The sequence below is a fragment of the Periplaneta americana genome, chromosome 9, assembly GCF_040183065.1.
Source record: "Periplaneta americana isolate PAMFEO1 chromosome 9, P.americana_PAMFEO1_priV1, whole genome shotgun sequence".
In the NCBI taxonomy this organism is placed as follows: Eukaryota; Metazoa; Arthropoda; class Insecta; order Blattodea; family Blattidae; genus Periplaneta; species Periplaneta americana.
Window position 1 is genome coordinate 168,268,903 of NC_091125.1, and position 7,157 is coordinate 168,276,059.

Below are 7,157 nucleotides of genomic sequence, written 5' to 3' on the forward strand. Positions count from 1 at the left end.
TGATCATGCCAAGTATATCATACCGTTTTATACAGGTAAGAGTCACAATTTATTTATGGATAATACTTTCATGGGAAGTAAGCTGTTGGGAACAAGAAAAATTCTCCGACATTGTCATTCCCTACAGGACTAAGTTTGCAAAGAAATAAAAAAAAAAGCAGCGGGCCTGTTATGTCCGTGTTTTTGAACGAAGGTAGATATAATTGGAAATTCCTCTCCTGATCTGTGTTATGATCTGTATCTGCTGGAAATTGAAAGAAAATAGTACGTAATGTTATTACAATTTTTACGCTCTAGAAGAAATGAATGCAAATAATATTAAGAAGAGAAAATTCTGTACTATGTCCTCAAGAACTCCTTTGTATAAATCTAACTTTTTAAGAAAGTGTCAATTTTACCTATAGGCAGGCTATAAAATGAGTGAGCAATGAAGTTAATGAAAAAATTTTAGCTATTTGCGATAATTTTATTAGAGGACTTTTGATTACACACATCGAAATGTTTTTAAATTAGTACCACTATTGACACACTTCACAAAGTCTTAACATATAAGATTATCACTATAATAATAATAATAATAATAATAATAATAATAATAATAATACGAGGGGGATCCAGGAAATAACGACCGTTTGTGCATACCCGCCGCGCAGCTGACTCCCCTTCCTTGTTTGAAGGTCAACTGGCTTCCTTAACATGTGTTCTCATAATGTTGTGAGTACTGGTTGCAACAAGTCGCCATTGTGCATTTTGTGTTACTTCAAAATGAACGACGTGATTGATAATCCCGCCGACTGTGAGGTGAGGAGTGTGATTCGATTTTTGAATGCCCAACATTTGAAACCTGCAGAAATTTACCGGTAATTGAAAGAAGTGTATGGTGATACTGTAATGAATGAAAGAAATGTGAGAAAATGGTGCGAAATGTTCAACAATGGGCGAACAAATGCCCACGATGAAACTCGACCCGGACGCCCATCACTCATCACAGAAGACCTGAAGCCTAAAGTGAACGACAGAATCTTGCAAGACAGGCGCACATCACTCGACGAATTGCATATTGCCTTTCCTGACATTTATCGTTCTTTGCTTGGTGAAATTGTGTCGCAACATCTTGGCTACCACAAAATCTGTGCACGATGGGTTCCACGGCAACTGAGTGACCAACACAAAACTCAGAGAATGGCCTCAGCATTGACATTCTTGATGCGATATCACACAGATGGAGAAGCCTTTCTTGATCAAATTGTGACTGGTGATGAGACCTGGGTGTCTCACAACACCCCAGAGACCAAGCGCCAATCACGTCAGTGGCATCATCCCTCATCACCCAAGAAACCGAGAAAATTCAAACAGACTCTCTCAACACAAAAAGTCATGGCTACTGTCTTTTGGGATCGCAAAGGTGTTCTTTTGCTGGATTTCATGCCAAAAGGCACTACGATCAATGCAAATCGTTATTGTGAGACTTTACGAAAACTACGGTGAGCCATCCAAAACAAGAGGCGAGGAATGCTTTCGAGAGGAGTTGTGCTTCTTCACGACAACGCCCACCCGCACACTGCTGCTTCAACTCGAGAATTGCTGGATCAATTCGGTTGGGAAATCTTTGATCATCCGCCCTAGGCCTATAGTCCAGACCTTGCTCCTAGCAATTTTCACCTTTTCACTAAGCTGAAAGACTTTCTGGGTGGTACGCGTTTTGGAAGTGATGAAGAGTTGAAGAAGACAGTGAACACCTGGCTTAATGAACTGGCGGCATAGGAGTATAACACGGGAATTCTAAAGCTAGTGAACAGATACGACAAATGTTTAAATGTAGGTGGTGATTATGTAGAGAAGTAAAGGAAGCTTCAGTTATGTAACAGACTTTGTTTTTTCAAATAAATATGTTTTTTTTTTTAATTATTACAACAAAACGGTCGTTATTTCCTGGATCCCCCTCGTAATAATAATTCAATTGTTGGGCCACAATTAAGTCACCCTTTTGTTTCTCCATTACGTCAGTTCAATGTGTCTTACTGTTTTAGCCGATATAAAATTAATAATAGAGCAGCAAGTCTTGTAATATAAACACGAATTTTTGCATTCACGTGTGAGCAAACACTGGAATTCAGCTTCGAAGAAACCTAATAATAATAATAATAATAATAATAATAATAATAATAATAATTGAATTGTTGGGCGACAATTAACTCACCCTTTTGTCTCTCCATTACGTCAGTTCAATGTGTCTTACTGTTTTAGCCGATATAAAATTAATAATAGAGCAGCAAGTCTTGTAATATAAACACGAATTTTTGCATTCACGCGTGAGCAAACACTGGAATTCAGCTTCGAAGAAACAGCCCTTCATTGTATACATCATATTCCCGTTAATTGTCGCAACCTTGGCACAGAAGAAAGGAGTTATTCCTCCATGCCCTTAGGCTAGAGTGCCAGAAATAACATTGTGACTGTTCAGCATTTGTTTCGTTGGCAATTGGTCACCTTCATATTTCATAGTTTCTCACATTTCAGATTCATATATTCTTTTGTGAGTTTAGGGTAAATTAGTGTTTCAAATTGAAATTTAAAAGTCCCAATAAAAAAAATATTCTGTACCTATAAAATAAATGGAACATTACACCTACGAGGTGAGAAGATATTCAGATGCAAAATAAGGTATTAAATATCTACATTGAAAATACAAGTAGACGCCCATTTCGAGAACCGGAAAATTGCATTTGTTATTTGAAATCTGCACAGTCATTTATTTATACAAAGAATTTAGAAATTTCAAGTCATTGTTCGCTTTACATTTTACAATCAGTTAAGATGCATGTACAAAGATCATTGAGTTCTGTACTTTGGAGTATACCAATAAATACGGAAGGAGTTGTCTTTACCAATAAACCTAACAGTAATATGAAACAAATGGTACGGTATGTGCTTAGTAACAGATTTGGCAATCCCATTAAGTAGAAATTTTATTCAAAAAGAAATAGAAGCAGAAAAGGTCGTATTGAAATCATATTGATAAATCTGATGTTGAACATGTAAGATATGTGGTACATTAAAAATAATGGGCTACAATATGGAATTCTATAATTAATTGAGCATATACTGAAAAATTAAGTAGCCCATTATGGTCTCAGTGAGTCATTCTCAGTCCACTTTTTTTTTTTTTTTTTTTTTTTTTTTTTTTTTTTTTTTTTTTTTTTTGCCTAAAGATCTTTTCCCTTGGGGACAGTATTGAAGCATGGCTTTTGAAAGTCTATTCCAATTCATTCGTTTGACATCTCTTATATTATAAATTACCGGTAGCGTAAACTGGGGTAAAAAGGATTACATGTGGTAAAGTGGATCATATGTGTATTGTTAGATAAGTCAGCGCCACATGGATCACACATGCAAAGAAAACTATTTTTAGTGGCACTTATAGAAGAAAGGTTTTCTTTTCATGTGTGATCCATGTGGCGCTGCCTTATCTAGGCAATACACATATGATCCTCTTTACCCCAGTTTACTTTACTATGAAATAGCCAATAATTTTAAAAGAAAAAAAAAAGTAGAAATAGGCACTTATTCTTAGAGAGAGTTTAAGTAGATAAAATAAAAATTGGCCCTATTACTTCTAAAAGCTTCAAAACGCATCTAAATCTATATAACTTTGACGTATGCCAACTCGGTAATAAAAGGCATTTTACCAATATCCGGTCTGTAATAATAATAATTCAAATGCCAGACACTTCACTTTTGCGTCATTTATTCAGTGTCCCCTTCTTGGAGGAGTTACAGACTCTGCCACATAGCATTGTTCTTTTGCATAAAAGGTGATCTACAACACACCAGTGTGATGATTACTGGTTGAATGTCGGTAGGGGAACCGGGAGTACCCAGCGAAAACCTACCATCAGTCTTCGTACCATAAAATTATTATTATTATTATTATTATTATTATTATTATTATTATTATTATTATTACTACCGTCATTTCACTGCTAAGCATCGCTACCCATTCCAATTGCGCTAATGCACTAATAACCAAGGGCACAGTCTACTATATACAGTCGCGAAGCTTGAGGTGTTTTTTTGCAAATCTCGTGATAAAGCGCTCCAAGCGGTTAGCAACTAGAAACAATAGACTGTCCATGGTCGACTTTGGACTGTGTCGTATTTCTAACGAGTGCTAGCTCGTTGCGTATTTCACATTGATGCTTGTGAAATGTTCGTTATTGGTTATAATCAGGGAACGGATTTATATGGACTAAAAATATATGAAATATGTAAATATATATGTAGTTATTTTTACCAAAATATGGAATTAAATATGGATTTTTACCAAAATATGGAATTAAATATGGACTTAAAATTATAAAAAAATGACTATGTACGTTAAATATTGGTACATTTTAATCAAACTAAACAAAAAATATAATGGACGTACCTTATCTTCCAATGTAGTTTCAACAAAACACAATTTGTATTGTCTGTTACCATAACAATAGGTTACAAACATTTCTTTCAAGTGCTGAAAAGTGAATCTTCTTCTATTGTCTCTGAGGATAGATTTATACTGACTAAAAGAGCGTTCGACGTCACAAGAAGTAACTGGTACATAATTCAATTTCACAATGTCTGCTGGGGATAAGTCCAAGTTAATCTTCACTGTTGATTCACCACTCATCACAGCAACAACCTTTTGTAGTTCTTCATATCCAGGGTTTTTTGAAAGTACAGTGTCCACCTTAGCTCTTACTGCATCTGCAACTTTACCTCTACCACGATTCAGTTGTTCCACAGTACTATTTATAATTTCAAAACTTTCAGATAGTGAAAGGTGCCTATTTTGGAGACTTTTGAGCGTTTTTATGATGCATGAAAATGTATGCTGAATGTGAGCTAAGTCATTCTTCACACTTATGTCACAGGTAACTGTTTTCGCAGTATCAATTGAGACTGCATCTTCAGAGTCCAATGCAAGGAGAACATTGTTAATAGAGTCTATATGTTCGGCATAATATTCAACTGCTTCTAGCCATGTACCCCATCTAGTTAAAATTGGCTTTGGTGGCAATGGAATTTCAGGGTACATTTCTTTCAACACGTTAACTCTACTGGGAGCTTTGAGAAATACTTTTTTCACTGATGAAATCAACAAATCTACTTTAGGGAAATTGTCTCTGACCACTTCTGCCACACGATGAAATGCATGCGCCACACAAGTAAAATGAGTCAATTTAGGATATACAACAGATAATGCTTGTCCAGCTTTGACCATATAAGGGGCAGCATCGCTAATAAAGAATAACACATTATCGTACATAATACCCTTTGGCCACAGGATACCCATAGCTTCGTTGAACAGTTTAACTATAGTTTTGTTATTGCACTTTTCTAGAACATCACAATGTAAAAGAATTCGTTCAGAATATTGTTCACTTAACAAACCGATAACTACATTACCAACAAGTCTACCTTCTTTGTCGGGAGTCTCATCAATGGAAACCCAAATTGAACTATCTTTAATTTCATCTCTTATCTTCTGTATTGTCTCATCGTAGATGGATGGAGCATACGTCTTCCTAAGTGTTGACTCATCCGGGATTGTATGTTGAGTATATTTTTCAAGGAATTCCCTGAAGACCTTATTCTTTAGTTTGTAGAGAGGAATATCAGCAGAGATGAGAGAACGGCACAGGTCGATGTTAAACTCAGATCTTACATTCGATGTTGTTGGTTGTGTTAAAAACAATTGTCTCTGCTTGGAATTTAGTTGTTTGTTGGCCTGATGTTTACTAGTTGTAATGTGTTGTTGCACCAGGAACTTTTGTGTAGATGATACTGCACACTGACACAAATTACAAAATAATATTTTATTGTCAGTTGATAAACCATCTTCTTTAAATTCTGAAATGTAACTTGTTAGTTTTGATTTTAAATTGACTGAATGACGTACTTTTGGCATATTTACCGTCTTTATAGTATGATTTACAAAACTGAACCTATGTGTACTCTGACTGGCATTTAACTGTTGAGCTGCACAACTGAAGTCTGTTAAAAATTTTAAATTAAATTAATACAGTTTTGTAACTTACTTTCCCATTGTTGATAGGACTGCTAATTTTCAAATAACTCTGATGTTAAAGGGATTACTGAACATGTGTTTAAATCTCTATTGTTGAAATGTATTTTTAAAAGTTAATGGAATTTTGTTTTGTTTTATTGTTAAACCTAATATAATATGGACTGTTTTATATGAAATATGGAAAATATATGGAAATTAACGAAAATATGTACTAAACTCTAAAATATGGAAAAATATGGAAAATAAAAGTAGGATTTTTCAACCCTACACATTGTGAAACATAAAGATAATGCAAAATATAAATTATATTAGCTTTATAAGTAAATATGTATTTACATATAAATCCTTTCCCTGGTTATAATGAAAATGTTAATGGCTAAAATATAATAATTGGAATAATAATATGGGACAAGGAGGAGACTTTGTAGTGCTATAAATTGTAGCAACAATAAGAGAAAGAGGCCAGAGTTATCCTTTTTCCGATTTCCGAAAGATTCAGAAAGGTTCCTGGGTTTCAACAAGAATGACGTGCATAAACAAAACTGTTAATTTGAAGTTCTTTGTGACTGTTAGAATACATTATATCCTTAAATTTCACAATGAAATGTTTCAGTCTAACCGAAAGGACATTAGATACCGGTTAAAGTTCTGTCACTTGGGCTGCTAAATTTCCAGAGAAATAAAGGTTAGGTCTACTTTTTTTTTCAGAGGATATATTTTTAATTGTAGCTATTAATTTTGTTATTATTTTTATGTGTTATTTTACTAAAGACGTAGAAAAATTAAGTTTGTTTTAATGAAATTTATTGATCACGTTTTATTTTCAATTCTGGTGGGATTATTATTGCTTAGGCCTACTTTTTTCTTCAAAGGATATGTTTTTAATTATAACTGTTAATTTTGTTGTAATTTTTATTTGTTGCTTTACTAGAGACGTAGAAAAAGTCTGTTACAATAAAATTTATTGATCACGTTTTATTTCCAATTCTGGTGTGATTATTATTGCTTAACCTCATCTCACTTTGTTAACTACGTAAGCCTACACTACAAGTACCGGTACACGTAAGTTACTCCATTAATTCATATT